Source organism: Dendropsophus ebraccatus, chromosome 12 (genome assembly GCF_027789765.1).
Source record: "Dendropsophus ebraccatus isolate aDenEbr1 chromosome 12, aDenEbr1.pat, whole genome shotgun sequence".
Classification (NCBI taxonomy): Eukaryota; Metazoa; Chordata; class Amphibia; order Anura; family Hylidae; genus Dendropsophus; species Dendropsophus ebraccatus.
This window is the reverse complement of record NC_091465.1, coordinates 76282000-76304337: the sequence shown is the minus strand read 5'-3', so window position 1 is coordinate 76304337 and position 22338 is coordinate 76282000. Positions and strand designations below refer to the sequence as shown.

The 22338-nt window shown below is 46.0% G+C and overlaps 1 long non-coding RNA gene across 1 annotated transcript; it reads right to left on the bottom strand.

The window, feature by feature from the left end:
• Positions 1–518: 518 nt before the first annotated feature.
• LOC138769377 (uncharacterized) lies at positions 519–17144 on the bottom strand. Its single transcript, XR_011359242.1, has 4 exons — positions 16955–17144; positions 6379–6461; positions 1287–1435; positions 519–943 (listed from the first exon to the last, which is right to left on the bottom strand). It is a non-coding gene; the product is annotated as an uncharacterized lncRNA (long non-coding RNA).
• Positions 17145–22338: the final 5194 nt, after the last annotated feature.

Sequence of the window (22338 nt, the reverse complement as noted above, 5' to 3'; positions counted from 1 at the left end):
GCCAAACTGTTTGCATTTGGTAGCATTTTCCAAACCTGAACATTCTGACTTTGACTGCCGGCAACTGGGGACGTTGGATGGCGCCCTAGAGCGTCCTGTGGACAATTTTATTAAATCTAAAAATTTTATTAAATCTTAAAATTAACCCTGTTGAATCCCCACCCATAATGTAAGATTGTTTGTAATAAGTTTCTATTACATGAATTGGGCCCAAGGTTCAAGAAAAAGGGCCTGGAGAGTGGAAAAAACACCAGACCCATCTGTCCTGGGTGGCAAGACCATGTCATGCAATGAGAGGAGACAATGTTTTCTATATTATGAGGCTTTCTTCCACCTATGTAAGCCATTGACGATACGTGAGGTCATTCTATATAACCAGCTCAATGATGTAGATTACCAGATGGACCCATCTGCCCTGGACCTAACTCCAAGGTTAAAAACAACAACAATTAATGGTTCGAGTAAAGGTGTATATAGCTGTATATATATCGATAGACATTGACACAATTGATATGACTGCATATGGTCCAATTGTTTTGGATCCTTGTAAAGAACTGGGCCATGTATGGGGAAGAAGAGCTTAGTAGATATCAAAGAGAAGAACGTTCAACTATGTCATCTGACTTACTGTAAGAACATAGCGGTGAGGGAATCAGCTCTTGTTAGGTACATTTGTCTCGTCCGTTATACATTGTTTCTATAGTTAATAGCCAGTATATACACATTGATCTGAGCCTCTTCCCAAATTTCACACTTGCCCTTGAAGAAATCCGTCCACCTGATCTTCTCCTCAGCTTCTTCGTTGTATTCGCTTACCACACACTCAATACACAGAACCAATGAGTTTTAATGGAGCATTAAAAGGAGTAATTGAACAAGATCCTGGAACAATTGTAGTCTTCCTCTGTAACAATTACGCAGCTCCCGTGCACTTTTATTAGACCTGGGGAAGAACAGTCATGAAGTTTATGATCTTAACAGTTTACAGATGCATTCCTATAGAAATAAGGTTTAGAAGATGCGCTAAGATGTTTGCTCAGTATAGTGCGTTAGCTTGGCTTTAGTGGTTGCGGAGGTGACTCCACCAGCAGCAGGATCGGCTACAGGTTTTTGCGGGGTCTCGACCAACAGAGCCTCAGCGGGCCCCTCATCCATCCACCATGCACCCATCATCCACACACTATGCGCAATCACTTGAGACATCACTAACATACACAAACATACATCACAGACTGACACTGACTGACTGACACTTAAAATGACTGACAATAACACACAGCACTTACAGCTCAGTCTTCTCCTTCCTCCTCTCTGTGGGACTGCTCTCCACACTGTAAGGTTGAGGTCATGTGATCAGGTCCTTCACCTTTTTCTCTCTCTGTGCAGGTCCTGTTCCATCTCCTGTGTCTTCTGATGTTCAGTCCCTCACCCTGCACTAAAGTGAGCAGGTTGATCATTAGAACATAGGGCCCCTTTCTGGGCCCCTAGAGGAGCTAAGGGCCCCTGCACTTGCCCAGGTAAGCCCCGTGCTGGCGTCTGCCCTGACCAGCAGAATAGTGAGTGCAGCTCTGGGGTATAATACAGGATGTAACTCCGGATCAGTACAGGATAAGTAATGTAATGTATGTACACAGTGACCTCACCAGCAGAATAGTGAGTGCAGCTCTGGAGTATAATGCAGGATCTAACTCAGGATCAGTTATGTACTGAATGTACACAGTGACCCCACCAACAGAATAGTGAGTCCAGCTCTGGAATATAATACAGGATGTAACTAAGGATCAGTACAGGATCAGTAATGTATGTACACAGTGACCCCACCAACAGAATAGTGAGTGCAGCTCTGGAATATAATGTAACTCGGGATCAGTACAGGATAAGTAAGAGGGAGGACTAAAATAGTGGCGCATACTGTGCTTCACCTCCTACCACAACAATGTAACCCCAACTGATCCCACTGTAAAAGCCCTATTTCACGGGCTGTTTAGAGGAGCAAACGAATAGGAGCATCGGCAGCAGACGCTGCTGTATCCTATGGGCTGCCCGGACGATCAGCGATCACCTGGGCAGCTCCCCGCCTCCCCTCCCACACTCACCCGCTCGCTGCTGCCGAGTTGAATAGCGGCGGCAGCGAGCGGGTGAGTGCGGGAGGGGCGGCGGGGAGCTGCCCGGATGATCGCTGATCGTCCGGGCAGCCCATAGGATACAGCAGCGTCTGCTGCCGATGCTCCTATTCAATGGAGCGACGGCAGCAGATTGTAGCTGTATCAGTCTTTTGTTTTTCAACATGTTGAAAAACAAGCGATCGCAACGATCAGCCGACATGGACGATGTCGGCTGATCGTTGCACTCTATTCTACGGGACGATTATCATCCGTAGCGGCCGATATCGGCCGAATACGGACGATAATCGTTCCGTGGAATAGGGCCTTAAGCCAGTAGGTCCATAAGGCATCCATGCTGCACTGTGTTATACCTCTTATGATGGATATGAACAGTGACTTACACTACTGGCAGCAATATTGCCCATAATAAAGGATTTCTTTCTAAACAACAGAAAAGTTGGCGCTGTACGTCAAACTTTCTTATTTCTAAACAAATTTTGTGGCATCAGCAGAAAATACAGGATTGTTACATAAAGTATTAATACATAATGGAGCAATAGGAAACGCCAAAAATTGGGCAGCAAGCAGGACACACACACATATATATATTAAGGCAGAATATAACTCCAGAATATGAGTCAGGCATCTTACATGGGGTCAGGCACTGGGTTTGCCTTTGGTGAGCCAGGAACAATAGATTAATGAATCAGGCGCTGCATGAACAACAACTCCCTATTGTAGACTTATTATCCCAGAAAAGCAGAGAGAGACCCTTTGTCAGCAATCCATTTGTTTTGGGGGTCTTAGTTCTGTATTTCCTGATTGCTCAGTACTACAACTCACAGAAGGCATTGCCTTCCCTTAGCTGTTCATCACTGTCCTCCCACCCTACTACTCCCCTCCCCAAGCACTCCAGCTAGGCCCCTGCCCACTGCTGTTGCAGAACATCTCATTTAACCGAAGACTATTGCACAATCCTTGAGGTTGCGGCATTAGAAGGAAGCACACTGAAATCACGCCTAACTCCCCCTAAATGTCCCCAAAAATTTTTCTTAGGTATCCTCGTGTATGACGGGGAGATGGTGGGGTAGGCTGGCATCTTTTTTGTTACATCAGCAGAGGAGGTGATATACTACATCTACAAATGACTTAATCTATTTTTTGCCTGTTTTCTATATGAAATACGGTGCTATAAATTCTGCCACTAGGTGTCTCACTTACTGGAAAACTGAAGTTGAGGCTCCATCACTAAGGACATCTGGTCTTTATTAACGGCAAAAAAAAGAGAACAAACGCAGGAAGTGATGTCAGGTGTCCCTTTGCTTTGCACAGACTGGCCTGGACTGGCTGATTGGTCAGTGGTCATACACGCCCCTGTACACTGCTGCAGCTAAGCACCAGCTCATAGAGATATGCAGAAGCATATGCAGCACGATGGGGCACTAAATGGGCAGCTAGAGCTCCATGATAAAAATCAAAACTGACTGCATACAGGCAACATTAAAGGAAAAATCTGGGCTCTGACTTTTTATTCCAAAAAACCCAAGGAAGAGGTTGCAGAACATTACTTCCCCATAGCTGATGCCGATATCCTGCAACTCTGGTTACCCAGTCCCGGCCACTTCTGGGTCTTTGTGGGGACCTGGGACATGACGTGTCAGGCTCGAGCAGCCACTCAGCACCCAAGGTGGGAACCCGCTACGGCTGCTGATTGGCTATATGGGCCTGGTCCCCACAAAGACCCAGAAGTTGCCGGTACCGGGGGAGGGAAGCGGAGGACATGGAACGCCAGCACTCGAGTCGGGGAGGTAGGTGCATGTTGTTCTTTTCAGCCAACTCCTCCCTGGCTCTCTTAAAAAAAGTCAGAGCCCGGACTTCTCCTTTAATTATATATTTGCTGTTTTGTTTTTTTAATATTATGACAGGTACATTCCTGGTAGTTCCATTTCCTTTCCTTGATCATGGGTTTGTATATGTGTCGGTATAGTTTCTCCTATTCGCTGTGCCTGTTTGCATATCGCCTTCAGGGGATCTCGTTCTTGTAGTAAAGTTTCTGTTAATGCATGCATCTAGATAATGAAGAGCGAAAAATCCCATGGATGGAAGCCTGGTGCCATCATGTGCCGCGTGAGCTGCTGCGCCTGTCTCTCCATAAATACAGGAGGTGTGAAATACAGTAAAGCAGTTATTATATCATCAAGATCTCACCGAGAAGCCCCGGGAGGGAAGAGTCCGGGAAATGATCAATCAGACAGAAGGAACTCAGCAAAATACTGAAACAATCACCAGTAAATACCAGCTCCCACAATGTGCCATGAAGTCCGTTTATAGTCTAGGATGTCGTTGTTGGTTTGTTTGTTTTTTTATAATAGTGCAACCATTATAGGGCCTATAATCTGGGGCAATATTTTTGGATGTCTGTATAGCCCTCTCCACCGGGACACTGTATGGCACTATATATTTAGTGTATAGTTCTATCTATATTTATGATGCCACTATTTATCTGGGAAATTTATTGTGTTAGTAAATTATTTCTCAGAGCACCATATGACACTATTTATCGGGAATTGTATGCCACTATTTAATGGGAAACAGAATGGAGCTTCTTATTTGAGCACGATATAGCACTATTAATTAGGACAATGCAACATTATTGTTTGGGTACTTTTTGTTGAGGCATTATTTAATGGAGCACTGTTGTTTGGGCCACAGTTTTTCAGAGAATTGCATGGAACTATTTATTGGGGCTTTGTGTAGCAGTATTCATTAGGAAACTGAGCATCAATGGCATCGCTACCAGGGAGGCAGACCACGCAGCTGCTACAGGGCCCATTCGACCCATTCGCCCACCCCAGCGAAGCATGATCTGCCTCACTCTGCCTCTGCATCACTCCCACATTGGTTGAGCCAGGAGAACGATATAATGGGTGGGGGAGTGTACATGATTCATGGGGCTCATAGTTTTTTGCTATGGGGCCCCATGAATCCTAGCTATGCCCCTGCTGAGCACCATATGATACTATTTATTAGGGAACTGTATGGTGCTGTTTATTTTCACACTGTACGACACTTTACAGTATGGTACTGCGTAATGGGGCACTGTATGGTGCTATATAATATGTTACCATTTATTGGGGCATTGTATGGCACTGTTGTTTGAAAAAAGTTTTAAGGGGCCCTCTGTGGTACTATTTATTGAGGAACTGTAATAACTGTATGCCATTATTTATTGGGACACTGTATGGCACTTTATTGGGGCACTAAACTGCACTATTTATTGGGACACTGTATGGCACTGTGGTGTCCCACCACAGGTGTTTTTGTCTGTCCTGTGCACTTGTCCAAAAGCCTTTTCTGTCAGGTTAAAAGTGGTGATGAAGTATTCTAGAATTTCGCCACTAGGTGTCAGTATTTTATATGTCTATGTATTGCACAGCTGAAGTCAGTAATGGGTTAATGTTTATTGTGTTTCTTATTGAGCAATATGAGGTGCTCTATTCTTCTAACCTATGTCTTTCCTTCTTTCTCTTGCACATACTCATCCCCACCACTGATATATTCTGGGGAATCTGTTTGATTTTGTTGAGTTTACAGTGCATACATCTGAGTGTGTTTCTGTGTTTCTGTAACATTCATGGTGATGACCCCCCTCCCAATACTGGTATGTGATAATACACCTGGACTAATTCCACCTTAGAATTGTATTATATACTATTCCGGAATGTATGCTGCTGTTTACCATATGGCGTTGTTTGAGCTGTATATCTGGACACTGTGCACATATGTCCCATTCAAGTGAACAGTCCGGCACTGCTTTACCAGATACAGCCCATAGACAATAGTAGGGCCGTCTCTAGGCAGAAAAGTTAAAAAAAAGTGTAACCCTTGACATCCCCTTAATTTCTATCAGCAAACAACAAACGGCCATTTTTGCTGGGGACCCTTCCCTGACTAGCCTGGTTGTCACCTCTATATTTCCCCATCTATGAGTTCAGCATCTAGAGAAACTTCCATACGACTAGTGCTGTCTGTACTCCTGCCCCCTGCTGTACACGAGCTCCTCTTGTCTCCCCCTATGTGTATGGCGGAGGACGTGCCAGGCAGAGCCGGGTCACATAATGAAATTGTTGAGGAGGTGAGATCCAGACACAGTATTAGATTGCTATTATCTGCCCTTAATAGTTTATCTGCTGACCTACCCTGGGACTGGCGGAGAACCATTTCATTTGCTCGGCACATGTTCCTTTTAAGTGTTTTTGCTTTTAACACAAACCTGTATTTTATTGCATCTGAACCTGTAACAGGAATATTGGGCTCATCAGAATTTCATCTTTTTCTGACCTATTTCCTGTTTTCCTGTAAAAAAAAATTAAATTAAATTAAAAAGGTTGAATTTTGTTCTATATTTTCAGGTATTGTACAGTATTAAACCCAATATAATTCACCATAAATGGGAGTTTCTGAGTTTTATCAGGTAGGAAGGACATTGTTTCACTGTATCATAACATGCGCCTCCAGATTCGTGAATAGAAGAGCCAACTCTAAGTGAGAGGAATAAGAAGGGGGGGGGGGGGGGCTGCTGTCTTTACAAACAAATTCTCTCCCTGTGATTATTAATATAACTGTAAATCAGCTCTAAAGTCTTGGCCACTGGACGTCCCCCTGCGGTCCACTGCCTGCTTTTAGTAGAAATATGTCTATAGTAACAGCTAGATCCGAACAGAATACAGGAATTGGGGTGGGGCTTAGCATGTGCTATGTAAAGGACAGGGTGGAGATCTGCAAACTGGCAGCTAGTCCTCTCTCTAAAAATAATTGACACTGTTCCTGAAAGGTAAATCAAAGCTTTCCTTTCATTCATGACCTTTAAATCCCAGGGCATCTGTCACCAGCACTATGTCTTGGCATAGCAGTGAGGAGTATTGTGAGTTGCACCCTTGCACAAAAATAGCTAATTTTTGTGCAAAATTGTAGTAAATTTGCCACCGAGGGGCAACATGCCCTCTTTTGTGTCTTGCTACTCCCCCAATGGCCAACCACTTGGTGAGTACCACACAGACCTGTCAAAAAGGTGAAATTTTGTGCTTTTTTTCCTTTATCTTCCTGGAGGACCCTGTCTGCACATGAATCCAATTGATTTTATTGAAAACTTTGTAATTCTTTTCTAATCCTGTAGGGGCGCTCTAGAGCAATTCAACACTTCCTGCCACGGAAAACAGCAATGGGACAAAGTTTGCTGAGGTTATTATAGGAAGACTCTTAACAACTGTCCGAAATTTATTTTATTAGACATAATAGAAAATGTAGTGATATTGGATTTTATTATTTTTTTGGAGAGCTCTTGATAGCGTCCGTTCATAGATCTGTCCGTAATCCTTTCCTCCGGCGCCCACTCTCCAGCTGCCCCCTCTCACCAGTGATAGATATTTATGCAGAAGGAGTTGTGATAAATTTGCTTTGATCAAACCACTTATCAGAGAAGCTGCATGTACAATGTGATTTATATCTGCAGCTAATATTTCTCCATGTAGCCTGGAATAACAGAGAGGGAAATGAGCTGAGGAACAGCAGAGAGAAAATCACTTCTACAAGATATCTTACCAGCCGCTAGTCACTCTGCCTGCTAGGGGTATGTACTGTGGAGGGAGGCTACTTATACTAGCATGATAATGGGGCCCACAAGGAAAAGAAAGTACACCCTCTTTGAATTCTATGGTTTTGTGTCTCAGGACATATTAAAAAATATTTTTTTTTCCCTAGAGGCTCTTAGGGTTATCTGGAGAGCAGAAAAGGTCCCACCTCTTTGGCTCTCCGGCGCTCTACTTCCTCCCTTTAATCATTTCTGCTGCTATTGTGTTTCCCTGAAAATAATACAGTGGCTTATATGACGTTTGGCATCCAAAGATGTGCTAGCTCTTTATTCCAGGGGATTTGAAATGGAGGCTTCCGGCCACCTGGGGGAGCTAAACACAGCACACTCGTACAGCACAGCAGGGACAACATATAGTATGGTGGCAGGCAATGGGATAGCAGCAGACTGTCTGCAGCTCTACAGCTGGTGGTAGGGGACAACAGGGATGGGGGCCAATTGATGCCTTGCCTGCACAATTACAAGTGACGGCCACGGAAAAGAACATTGGGGTTGGCTGCAGGCGATGGTCTTCATGTCCTGCATGCAGATGCTCTGCTATGGATGGTGAAGGTAGGGGACAACGGGGCAGGCTAAAAAGAATCACAGCTGCATTCCCTGGTGTTCTGTTTGGCGGGCATGCTTCCAAACAAAAACTTTGCTAGGTCCTACTTTCAGGGAAGGCCTTATATTTAGTAGTTCAGCAAAACCTCTACCTCTAGGTCTTATTTTTAGGAGATGTCTTATTTTTGGGGAAACAGGGTAACTTCTACAGACAAAAGGGGGCGGAAGCATAATGCAGGCATTGTGGGGTGTTAGGGGTCACCAAACCACGCCCACGAGCAGTGTCCAATAGCTACCCAATGTTGCAAAGACATCTGTAACATTGAGAAGCTATTGTTCATTGCCCACATAATGCTCCTGCCCCCGCTCGTCAGTGGAAGTTATCAGCCGAGAAGGTGAGAGGGAGGATATGGAGCGTCGGAGAGCAGAAGAGGTAGTACCTTTTCTGCTCTCCAGATATCCCTTTAAAATGAGGTAAAATACAACCCCAGATGTGTTATGACTGTACCTGTTGGGACTTTGGCGCGGTCCTCGGTTATTAAGATACGACCAAGACATCGCTTTTGGCCATGAATTTGTATTTTTTCTGTTGTTACTTGCATTTGTCTTAGCCTTGTCTGAACACTGTCCTACTCCTTCTGCCTTGGTTATTGATTCACCTGCCACACCTGCCTTTGCTATGCCGAGTTCCTCCTGGCCCCTTCACGGTTCACCTGTTTTGGTTGGGTGATTGACATTTGGTTTCTCCGTTCACCCTTGCTGTTTCTGTTTCCATGTGGTCCAATCACCTTATGGACTGGGTCCCTGGTCTCCTATAACGTGTATCAGTGCCTGCCATTCCACGCTGGCTATTAAAGGGGTGCTCCAGCATGGGGGCACTTTCTGGGGGGGACCGGGGAGGAGGGGGCTGAAATAAAAGACGTCCACTCACCTCCCCGGTTCCAGCGGCGGGTCACTCATCGCGGCGCTCCGGTCCCCGGCCGCTTCCTGGTGTCTGACGCCGCCCGAGACGCTACGTCTCAGGGCCACTCAGCCACTCAGTGAAGGAGGCGGGATCCGAGCGGGTTTCAAACCGATCCCGCCTCCTTCACTGACTGGCTGAGCGGCCCTGAAACGTAGCGTCTCGACTGGCGTCAGACACCAGGAAGCAGCCGGGGACCGGAGCACCGCGATGAGTGACCCGCCGCTGGAACCGGGGAGGTGAGTGGACGTCTTTTATTTCAGCCACCTCCTCCCCGGTCCCCCCCAAAAAGTGCGCCCACACTGGATAACCCCTTTAAGTCTAGTTTCCCTAGCCTGCTCGGCTGTCCTGTATTTCTTCTGTGCTATTTCCTGGCTTTTCTGGCCCTTGCATCTGCACCCTGACTATCTTGGTTTCCCACCTGTCCAGACCTATTTGGCTTTGTTACTATTCTTTGGATCTCTTTTGTACCTTTGCTGCCTGGTGGTTGTGACCTCGGCCTGTTTGACCTTCTCTATTTGTTTGTCCAGCAGGGGGAAATTGATTACAAGTACTAACTTACCTCTCCCCGTGTCTGCGATGAGTGTTGGGACCGGCCCCGTGACCGCTGCCAGAAGCCATTTTCCCTTAAGTTGTGATGGATTGGCAGTTCAGCCAATCAGTGACTGGAGGGGTGTTCGTCCCAGTCACTGGCTGCGCGGCCAGTCCATCAGCTGGGTCGTGACGTGTCAGCTCTGGAGATCCCGGAGGCCGGTGGTGGTCCCGGGGCCGGTCCCACCACTCACCGCAGTCACTGGGAGAGGTCAGTTAGTACTTGTAATCAATTTCCCCCTGCCGGCTGCAGGATTTTATAATCCGCCTGACTTCTCCTTTAACCAGGAATAAGCTTTACTTAAGATCTTCAGTGCAATACAACTTATGCTTAAAGAACACGGTGCAAATAGTAACAACAATAGGACAGTTCTGTCTCCTAATGGATAACACAGTGAACTTGGGTTCCGATGCTTGAAGTGTTGAGGTAGCAGGTAAAAGGAAAGTGTTGCTTGAGACTAGATAGGTGCAGTGGCTGTCTCAGGGCCTCAGAAGGTTGTGAGTGTAAGTGTGGAAGAAGAAGAATCTCATACTCACTGAGAAATAAGATATAGACCTCCTTATGCCAAACAAGTCCAGGTTTGGTACGACGAGTCCCAAGGTTTCACAACTGGATGAACTTTCCCCAACTCCTGTCTGTAGACTGAAACAGCAACTCTATCTCAGTCTTGTTTTCCCACTCAACACCAACTAGAAAAAGCCAGACCCCACCATCACCACCACCACCACCACCACCACCACCACCAGGAACTAAGCCGGGACCAACCTCCTATTGGTGTGGAAAGTGCTGGAAGAGTGAGGTGTAATGGTCCTTTTACACGGAACGATTTATCGTTCGAATTTGCACGATAACGATCAAATTCGAACGATAATCGTACGTGTAAACGCAGCGAACGATCAAACGACACGCGATAAATCGTTCATTTTGATCTTTCAACATGTTCTCAAATGATCGTTGATCGTTCGCAAAAAAATTCACAGATCGGTCAGTGTAAACAGTCTTTCAACGATTTCACCTATGTGTGAGACAGGCTTAAACGATCGCAAAACGATTGCATAACGATTTTTCCGTGCGATGTATCGTTCCGTATAAACGCTGATCGTTATAAAAAAAACATTGTTCATTCAAAATCGTTAATCGTGCGATCGGGCGAATTATCGCTCCGTGTAAAAGTACCATAAGGGTATATTCACACGGGCGGGCTCGCAGCGAGATTCTCGCTGCGAGCCCGGCAGGTCCTGTCAGTTCCCATAAACTACATACTTGCTGCGGTCTAAACGACCGCAGCGAGTATGTAATTATACCGCGCTTAACCCCTTCTACTCCCGCCGGCTCCCCAGCTGTAAGCAGCATACATTAACTGTCCTCGCTGCACGGGTTCCGGCGTCCTGCTCTCCCGTCCGGCCAATTAGTGTGTTGCCCAGCCGCAGCCACTGATTGGCCGGGCGGGAGAGCAGGACGCCGGAACCCGTGCAGCGAGGACAGGTAATGTATGCTGCTTACAGCTGGGGAGCCGGCGGGAGTAGAAGGGGTTAAGCGCGGTATAATTACATACTCGCTGCGGTCGTTTAGACCGCAGCAAGTATGTAGTTTATGGGAACTGCCAGGACCTGCCGGGCTCGCAGCGAGAATCTCGCTGCGAGCCCGCCCGTGTGAATATACCCTAAGAGTGTGATAGAAGGAGAAGTGAGAGGCACCTGAACCAGTGATTGGTGAACAAAAGAATAGGGAACAAAGTTAACCCTTGACAGTCCTTCAGCTGTGCAGAACTAGAGGGAGAGGGAGACCCCAAGTGGTGATCATCATTCCAGAGTGTGACACCTGACAGAGTTACCTTTTGACAGGTGGAATAACGCTTAGTAGCACACCTGAACTGGGACGCTACAAGTAGTTGCCGATGCTACTAATTAACTGCTCTTGATTAATTGTGACCGCCTCTATAAGGGTGTGTTCTCACAGTCAGGTTTTTAATTGCAATTATTGAAGCCAAAAGCAAAAACAGATTATAAATGGAAGAAAAACTGAGATTAAATTTTCTTCTATTCAAAAATGTTAAGACTTCCAGTACTTATCAGCTGCTGTATGTCCTACAGGAAGTGGTGTATTTTCTCCAGTCTGACAAAGTAGTCTCTGCTGCCACCTCTGTCCATGTCAGGAACTGTGCAAACCAGAGCAGGAGAGGTTTTCTTTGGGGATTTACTGCTGCCCTGGACAGTTCCTGACATGAAAAGAGGTGGCAGCAGAGAGCACTGTGTCAGATTGGAACAAATACACCACTTCCTGCAGGACGTACAGCAGCTGATCAGTATTGGAAGACTAAAGTTCTCAAAAGTATTAAGAGACTTTATTCTAGTCCAACTTCTTAAAGGGGTATGCCCATCTTAACTAACACAGTTAACTTGAAGTAGTTGTCAAGTTAAACCTTTTTGTAAATTTTTATATATTCTTTCAGCGAACCTGCCTCCTTCTCCTGATATGTTGCTCTTTCTCTCCTATTGTTGACAGCTTGTTGTCAAGGTTACCGACCACCACTCTGCAGTGGTCTGGCTGATGGTCTTCTCCCTGCTGACCCTCATCATCCCACATGGGTACCACACTTGACCGTCTTGAAGCTCCTGAGTTCTGCTGTGAGATCTGTGACAGTAACCACTGTCTACCATGTGCTGTTTATTAAAGGGGCACTCCAGTGAAAATCATTTTCTTTTAAACCAACTGGTTTCAGAAAGTTATATAGATTTATAATTTACTTCTATTTAAAAATATCCAGTCTTCCAGTACTTATCAGCTGCTGTATGTCCTGCAGGAAGTGGAGTATTCTTTCCAGTCTGACACAGTGCTCTCTGCTGCCACCCCTGTCCATGTCAGGAACTGTCCAGAGCAGGAGAGGTTTACTATGGGGATTTGCTCTGGACAGTTCCTAACATGGACAGAGGTGGCAGCAGAGAGCACTGTGTCAAACTGGAGAAAACAGCACTTCCTGCAGGACATACAGCAGCTGATAAGTACTGAAAGACTTGAGATTTTTAAAAAGAAGTAAATTACAAATCTATATAACTTTCTGAAACCAGTTGATTTGAAAGAAAAAGATTTTCGCTGGAGTGCCCCAGCAGGGCTCAGGAGCTTCAAGCCGGTCAAGTGTGGTACCCATGTGGGATGATGAGTGTTATGCTGTGGGTCAGCTGGGAGAAGACCACCAGCCAGACCACTGCTTTTAGAGCAGAGTGGTGGTTGGTAACCTTGGCAATGAGCTTTTAAAAATAGGAAAGTAAGAGCAGCAAATCAGGAGAAGGCAGGTTCGCTAAAAGAATGTATAAAAAGATTTTCACCAGAGTGCCGCTTTAGCATTTATAAATCATTTTGGCTGCTCATGGGCGGGGCCTCATCCCCAACCCCTCCCACCAGGATCAGCCAAAGTTTTTTTAAATTCCTTGCTGGGAATAGGATTGTCCAAAGAGGAAATCTCCTTTAAACCTTTACGTATGGACAATCAGTTTACCGATAATTCTATATGTATCGCAGATGGTCGACTGTATAGTGACGGATAAGTGTTGCTTATAGGTAACATCCTTGAAAATAAACCCTGAAAATAGGTGTGAAACTAGTTCTTCATGTAGTACCATGGACATTGAGATTAGCATTAAAGATTAGCATTATTGTCAGCACTTATGCTGCGTTTACACGGAACGATAATTCCCCCGATCGTACGATTAACGATTTCGAATGAACGATTTGTTTTTTATAACGATCAGCGTTTAGACGGAACGATGTATCGTACGGAAAAATCGGTTTGCGATTGTTTAAGCCTATCTCACACATAGAGTAAATCGGTGAACGACTGTTTACACGGAACGATCTGCGAATTTTTTGCGAATGATCAACGACGATTTGAGAACATGTTCAAAGATCAAAATGAACAATTTCTCGCTCGTCCCTTGATCGTTCGCAGCGTTTACACGTACGATTATCGTTCGAATTTGATCGTTATCGTGCAAATTCGCACAATAATCGTTACGTGTAAACGCAGAATTACTGCATTGTCTTTGACCGTGAATTGTGCTCGGAGACTTCTATAGTAGAAGTCAGGTGCAATGCAATAAGCTGCGGAGAGCCGTCCGTTCTTCCTGTCACTAGTTGAATGTCACAGTGCCACCCAGTGTTGTCGCTTAGTACCTGTGCCCACAGCTCAGATGCAGAGAAGCGGATTGTTATGGGTCACAGGTCACCGGAGGACATGAGGTCAGGTCCTGTGTCACAAGTGGAGCAGAGAGGACTCTATTGCGGCAGACACTGCGAGCTGCTCCCCAATCCATCTCACTCTGGCCTCTCCCTGTCTGCTTGGTTTAACCTTTAGCACTCCTATTTATCTTTATTATACCCCCCCTCCCCTCACTGCTTTGTCTCAGACTCTTCTCTATCACTCACATCTGTTTTCTAATTTTTCATATTGATCCTCTCGCTCAGGCCTGCGACCGTCTCATGCTCAGGTGAGGCTGTCACTCCTCGTAAGGTTTGTTAATGCGAGACGCGCCGATACAGGACACAGGGTCTAAGCAATTAAAGGTAGACACCCCTGGCATCAGCTCTTCTATCCATCAGGAGTCAGGGGTAGGTGACATACTGCCCAGGGACCTTGTTCTCTAGAGGTCCCCAAGGACAAGGACCAACCAAAAAGTCTGCCATTACAGGGGATTTCCCAAGATTTAAAGTTTTCCACTATGCAAAGCATTGAGGATAAGTAGCTGATCACCGAGGGTTCGACCAATTGGACCCCCACTTACAAGACCGAAGGTCAGTGAATGCAGCAGTACGTATACTTGGCCATTGTTCTATTAAAGGGGTTGTCCAGCGAAAATCTTTTCAAATCAACTGATATCAGAAAGTTATATAGATTTGTAATTTACTTCTATTAAAAAATCTCAAGTCTTCCCATACTTATTAGCTGCTGTATGTCATGCAGAAAGTACTGGTTTATTTTCAGTCTGACACAGTGCTCTCTGCTGACATCTCTGGCAGAGACAGGTCTCAGTTTTCTATGAATCCCCATAGAAAACCTTTCTGCTCTGGACAGTTCCTGTCTCGGCCAGAGATGTCAGCAGAGAGCAATGTGTCAGACTGAAAATAAAACATTTCCTGCATGACATACAGCAGCTGATAAGTATGGGAAGACTTGAGATTTTTTAATGGAAGTAAATTACAAATCTATACAACTTTCTGACACCAGTTGATTTGAAAGAAAAAGATTTTCACTGGAGAAACCCTTTAACTGTCTTATAGGATTTCTGAATATAGCCAAACATAGCCCCCTAGAGAATGAAAGGAGTCGAGCCTGTGCAGTGCTGCCACCTCTGTCCATGTCAGGAACTGTCCAGAGCAGTAGCAAATCCCCATAGAAAACCTCTCCTGAATAGGACAGAGGTGGCAGCAGGGAGCATTACAACTTGCAGGACATAGAGCAGCTCATAAATACTGGAAGACAGTAGATTTGCAAAAGCAAAAGAAAATCAACGGGTGTCAGAAAGTTATATAGATTTGTAATTTACTTATATTTTTAAAAAAAATCTCCAGTATTCCAGTGCTTATCAGCTGCTGTATGTCCTGCAGGAAGTGTTGTATTTTTTCTAGTCTGAAACAGTGTTCTCTGCTGCCACCTCTGGCCATGTCAGGAACTGTCCAGAGCAGGAGAGGTTTTCTATGGGGATTTGCTGCTGCTCTGGACAGTTCCTGACATGGACAAATGTGGCAGCAGAGAACAGTGTTTCAGACTGAAAAAAAAACCCTTCCTGCAGGACATACAGCAGCTGGTAAGTACTGGAAGACTGGAGATTATTAAATAGAAGTAAATTATAAATCTATATATCTTTCTGAAACCAGTTTATTTGAAAGAAAAAGATTTTCGCCGGAGTACCCCTTTAATTGGGAAATTAAAAAAAAAGGGATGAGCTGAGAACCTGCGCCCTCCAGAGGACACTGACGATACGGCACCTGTTCTCTAGACCTATATGAGATGACTTCTAAATGGTCATTGCGGTTCGAGGAAGATTTTTCTCCTAGATGCATTTTTATTAAATGACCCCTATTACATTTGGCCCGATCTATCTGGAATCACCTTCTGTGAACGGCCTCACTAAAAACAGAAATCCTTTTATAAGTGGATTTTCTGCACCAAATGTCATTTACCATCTGAATGCCTGGCCATGAAAATGGAAGACAACCAAAAACGATATTTTTAACCCATGTGTAAGAGGCTTCTATATAAACAGGGGCGGATTAAGGGCTGTGCGGGCCAGAACAAAAAGCACTAAAAAGATTATCATGATATCATCACATAATAGGATCAAACCCAAACACAAGATGTCCTGAAGAGGCAGAACGATTTGGGCACTGTACTCTATGTGATTTGGCTACTCTATGGCTGTATATAGCACTAGGGCACTGTCTTAAAGGGGTAGTTAAAGGGACATTAAAGGGGTAGTTCACAAAAAAAAATATTTCAAATCATTTTGTTTCAGAAAGTGTCAGATATTTGTAATTTACTTCCATTAAAAAAAAAAAATCTCAAGTCTTCCAATACTTATCAGCTGCTGTATGTCCTGCAGGAAGTGGTAACAAGCAAGAGAGGTTTTATATGGAGTTTGCCTCTGCACATTTGATCTGCTCTGCACAGTTCCTGACATGGACAGAGGTGGCAGCAGAGAGCACTGCGTCAGACTGGAAAGAATACACCACTTCCTGCAGGACTTACAGCAGCTGGTAAGTACTGGAATACTGGATGTTTTAATAGAAGTAAATTACAAATCTTTGGAGCTTTCTGGTACCAGTTGATTAGATTTTTTTGTGGACAACCCCTTTAAGATATGGGTGTGTTTTGCTAGGTACTATGTAACATAGAAGGGGTGCCATTAAGCACTAAATGGACACCACTGGAGATTAAAGAGGTGGGGGAGGGGGGATTAGATATAGGGGGCAGCAATGTATACATACAGCAGCACACAAGGAAGGAGTTACACTAAGCCATGAACTGCTGCTGAGAAGAGAGGGAATCCTTGCTTTACCCTTCAGGAACAGTGTAGACCCTGTGACCAATGCACACAACTTGCAGGTACCTGGTCCTTCTCTGGCTCCAGAACACAGCAGTCTGTGTTCTCTGCTTTCACTTTCTCTGTCAGTCTCTGTCTCCTTGAGGCCTCTGCTGTCTCTTTCTCTCAGTCTCTGCCTCCCTGCTCTCTCATCTATCTCTTTCTCTGTCAGTCTCTGTCTCCCTGTGCTCTCTGCTGTCTCTTCCTGTCAGTCTCCCTGTGCTCTCTGCTGTCTCTTCCTGTCAGTCTCCCTGTGCTCTCTGCTGTCTCTTCCTGTCAGTATCCCTGTGCTCTCTGCTGTCTCTTCCTGTCAGTGTGCTCTCTGCTGTCTCTTCCTGTCAGTCTCTCTGTGCTCTCTGCTGTCTCTTCCTGTCAGTCTCCCTGTGCTCTCTGCTGTCTCTTCCTGTCAGTCTCTCTGTGCTCTCTGCTGTCTCTTCCTGTCAGTCTCCCTGTGCTCTCTGCTGTCTCTTCCTGTCAGTATCCCTGTGCTCTCTGCTGTCTCTTCCTGTCAGTGTGCACTCTGCTGTCTCTTCCTGTCAGTCTCTCTGTGCTCTCTGCTATCTCTTCCTGTCAGTCTCCCTGGGCTCTCTGCTGTCTCTTCCTGTCAGTGTGCACTCTGCTGTCTCTTCCTGTCAGTCTCCTTGTGCTCTCAGCTGTCTCTTCCTGTCAGTCTCCCTGTGCTCTCTGCTGTCTCTTCCTGTCAGTCTCCCTGTGCTCTCTGCTGTCTCTTCCTGTCAGTCTCCCTGTGCTCTCAGCTGTCTCTTTGTCAGTCTCTCTGTGCTCTCTGCTGTCTCTTCCTGTCAGTCTCCCTGTGCTCTCTGCTGTCTCTTCCTGTCAGTCTCCCTGTGCTCTCTACTGTCTCTTCCTGTCAGTGTGCTCTCTGCTGTCTCTTCCTGTCAGTCTCCTTGTGCTCTCAGCTGTCTCTTCCTGTCAGTCTGCCTGGGCTCTCTGCTGTCTTTTTTTCTGTCAGTCTCCCTGGGCTCTCTGCTGTCTCTTCCTGTCAGTGTGCACTCTGCTGTCTCTTCCTGTCAGTCTCCCTGTGCTCTTTGCTGTCTCTTCCTGTCAGTCTCCCTGTGCTCTCTTCTGTCTCTTCCTGTCAGTCTCCCTGTGCTCTCTGCTGTCTCTTCCTGTCAGTCTCTCTGTGCACTCTGCTGTTTCTTCCTGTCAGTCTCCTTGTGCTCTCAGCTGTCTCTTCCTGTCAGTCTCCCTGTGCTCTCTGCTGTCTCTTCCTGTCAGTCTCTCTGTGCTCTCTGCTGTCTCTTCCTGTCAGTCTTTCTGTGCTCTTTGCTGTCTCTTCCTGTCAGTCTCCCTGTGCTCTCTGCTGTCTCTTCCTGTCAGTGTGCTCTCTGCTGTCTCTTCCTGTCAGTCTCCCTGTGCTCTCTGCTGTCTCTTCCTGTCAGTCTCCCTGTGCTCTCTGCTGTCTCTTCCTGTCAGTCTCTCTGTGCTCTCTGCTGTCTCTTCCTGTCAGTCTCTCTGTGCTCTCTGCTGTCTCTTCCTGTCAGTCTCTCTGTGCTCTCTGCTGTCTCTTCCTGTCAGTCTCTCTGTGCTCTCTGCTGTCTCTTCCTGTCAGTCTCCCTGTGCTCTCTGCTGTCTCTTCCTGTCAGTCTCCGTGTGCTCTCTGCTGTCTCTTCCTGTCAGTCAGTCTCCTCTGTCCCCTCTCTCTCTCTCTGAGCGCTCATTCATTCTCTCCTCCTACTCACTCTCTCAGTCTGGAGACATCAGATACATCTCTGTCATGCTTTCTATTATTTCTGTTAGGTAACTAATTAACTCTTATCCTTGTTTATAAAATCAGAATGAATATTGATGGCTGGAAGGAGAGCTGCAGTACCCGAAACGAGCAGCCGGAGATACGGTTATTGGCTGCTTATTACGGTTATTGGTGGATGTGTACGCGGCACTGCTGACTGTAACCGGACGCTGTCACATGTGATGAGCCGGGCCACAGCCGCCTGTCATGTGTGACACATCTCCTGTGTTCCGGGTTTCTTACATAGACACTTATCACTGTGTTTAAGATCTCTGCTTGCTGTCAGTGAATAAGAAAATTTACCTGATCATGCCGCCCTTACTCCAGCAAAAAAAAATAAAAAATAAACTGGTGCCAGAAAGTAATAATGATTTGTAATTTTACTTCTATTTAAAAATCTCAAGTCTTCCAGTACTTATCAATTGCTGTATGTCCTGCAGGAAGTGATGTATTCTCTCCAGTCTGACACAGTGCTCTCTGCTGCCACCTCTGTCCATGTCAGGAACTGTCCAGAGCTGCAGCAAATCCCCATAGAAAACCTCTCCTGCTCTGCACAGTTCCTGACATGGACAGAGGTGGCAGCAGAGAGCACTGTGTCAGACTGGAGAGAATACACCACTTCCTGCAGGATATACAGCAGCTGACAAGTACTGGAAGTCTGGAGATTTTTTACATAGAAGTATATTACAAATCTGTTTAATTTTCTGACAGCAGACGATTTGAGAAAAAAAAGTACGCCGGAGTTTCCCTTTAATTACAATTGAGAAGATATCTTCTTACCTTACAGTATTTTTTTTTTCCCATAGACCACATTGACTTTTCTTACCATTTTTAAGACCTCTGGTTGCTGTCAGTAAATGAAAACATTCCTGAGAATATTTAAAGTGATTGTACCACTTCTCCAGGGGAAATTTTTTATCTTTACATCACCGGGTTGGTCCTGGCGCATAGATCCCGGCGGTATGGTTTTTAAATTGCTCACCGGTGCCGATCCGGGGATATTAAAAAAAAACATTCCTTTCGAGAAGTGGTACAGTACACAGTCAAAAAAACAGTAAATATATACTTAATGCTGCCTTATGTATGCTGCCCATTTAGTGCCCGATGTGCTGCTCACGGTTCTGCATTTCACACTGGTGGGTGGAGCCTTTTTTTATCAGCTCCTCTTCTGCAGCAGTGCACGGCTCCTGGCCAATCAGCTTCCTCATCTGCAGCAGTGCATGGCTCCTGGCCAATCAGCTTCCTCATCTGCAGCAGTGCACGTCTGCCAGCCAATCATCTTCCTCAACTGCAGCATTGCACGGCTCCTGGCCAATCAGCTTCCTCATCTGCAGCAGTGCATGGCTCCTGGTCAATCAGCTTTCTCTTCTGCAGCAGGGCACAGCTCCTGGCCAATCCGCTTCCTCATCAGCAGCAGTGCACGTCTGCCGGCCAATCATCTTCCTCAACTGCAGCATTGCACGGCTCCTGGCCAATCAGCTTCCTCATCTGCAGCAGTGCATGGCTCCTTGTCAATCAGCTTTCTCTTCTGCAGCAGGGCACAGCTCCTGGCCAATCCGCTTCCTCATCTGCAGCAGGGCACGGGTCCTGGCCAATCAGCTTCCTCACCTGCAGCAGTGCACGGCTGATGGCCAATCAGCTTCCTCACCTGCAGCAGTGCACGGCTGATGGCCATTCAGCTTCCTCCTCTGCAGCAGGGACGGGTCCTGGCCAGTCGCCTTCCTCTTCTGCAGAAGTGCACGTCTGCCGGCCAATCAGCTTCCTCAACTGCAGCAATGCACGGCTCCTTGCCTATCAGCTTCCTCATCTGCAGCAGTGCACGGCTCCTGGCCAGTCAGCTTCCTCATCTCCAGCAGTGCACGGCTGCTGGCCAATCAGCTTCCTCATCTGCAGCAGTGCACAGCTCCTGGCCAATCAGCTTCCTCTTCTGCAGCAGTGCATGGCTCCTGGCCAGTCAGCTTCCTCATCTCCAGCAGTGCACGGCTCCTGGCCTATCAGCTTCCTCATCAGCAGCAGTGCACGTCTGCTGGCCAATCAGCTTCCTCTTCTGCAGCAGTGCATGGCTCCTGGCCAATCAGCTTCCTCTTCTGCAGCAGTGCATGGCTCCTGGCCAATCAGCTTCCTCATCTGCAGCAGTGCACGGCTCCTAGCCAATCAGCTTCCTCATCTGCAGGCTGCACGGCTGATGGCCAATTAGCATTCATCTTCACTAGAACAGCTGGCATCACTTCCTGCATTTGGTCTCTATTTTTGCAGACTAAATGTCCTTAGTGACGGAGCCTGGAGTGCAGCTTCTCAGTAAGTGTGACACCTAGTGGCCAGGTGTATAGCGTTGTATTTCATGTAGAAAACGAAAACAGGCTAAAAAATATATGACGTAAAATGCAAAGATGTAGTATACCCCCTCCCCTACTGATTATTTATTGGTAATGACAGTGCCTGTTTAAAACCTTCTATGATTATGCCGCGCTCACAGAGCTGAGGGTTTGTAACAATGGAGAATTGTTAGTTCACCAGCAGGGCACAATCTGGCATTGTCTATAAGCTTCTCCTCCTTTTCGGCTTTATAAATATACAAACATCGTATTCTTTCAGCATAAATGTATAAAACCAAGCGATCCCCATGGGATCTACACACAGCAGCTACCCCCGGGTCTCTCGTGTCATAGACTCCAGGCTGATCTAACACATGGTAACAGTTTCTCAGTTGTGTTGACAGATCTAACTGAAGGAGCGTTCCCATCTTTTCAATTGAATGAAAATATTTCCATTCATTGTATAAATCGGAGCTCCTATGCCGCACACAAGATTGATGCTGTTTCTGTTTGTTTATTTCGGATGGGATTTCCGGTTCTTTCGGTGCAGAAGTAATGTAATCCGCAGCACTATGATTCTTACCTTCAAAAATACCTTTAGTTCAATGAAGTCTATTAGGATTGGCGGGGATCAGTTTGATAACACATGCGGCATAGCTGTCTGATCTCTTTATAACACAAGCCATGACAGTAGTGTGAACGGCGCCTGAATCTATGGGCTATGAGGGTTACGGCAAAACTTTCTGCTCCCAATATAGATGTTCAAACACATGCAAATCCGTGTTACACAAACCCCTGTAATAAGAAATCAAGAATCTCGCTGCACTCTTGAGTATGTGTGTATTGTATTTTACTAAGTCGGGGAGCCTCGCTCTCACTTTGGATCTATATCACGTATGAGACCTAAGGGCTTAAACAGCATGGGGTCCAGAGGTGGAAAGAAAGGTGTAAAGATGTTATATACAGATCAATGACACAAAGCGGAGTGGAACATATGGAGGAGAAGGAACAAAATCTAGTAAGGAAGACAACGCTGAGGTGAAAGAAGCAGAAATAGGTAGGAAGAAGGAAAGGCCGGGGCCAAAAATAAATAACAGATAGGGGAGGAAGAAGAGGCCAGTGCCAAATATAAATAACCGATAGGGGAGGAAGGAGCTGGTGCCCAATATAAATAATAGATAGGGGAGGAAGAAGAGGCCGGTGCCCAATATATATAATAGATAGGAGAAGAAGAAGAGGCCGGTGCCCAATATATATAATAGATAGGAGGGGAAGAAGAGGCCGGTGCCCAATATAAATAACAGATAGGAGGGGAAGAAGAGGCCGGTGCCCAATATATATAATAG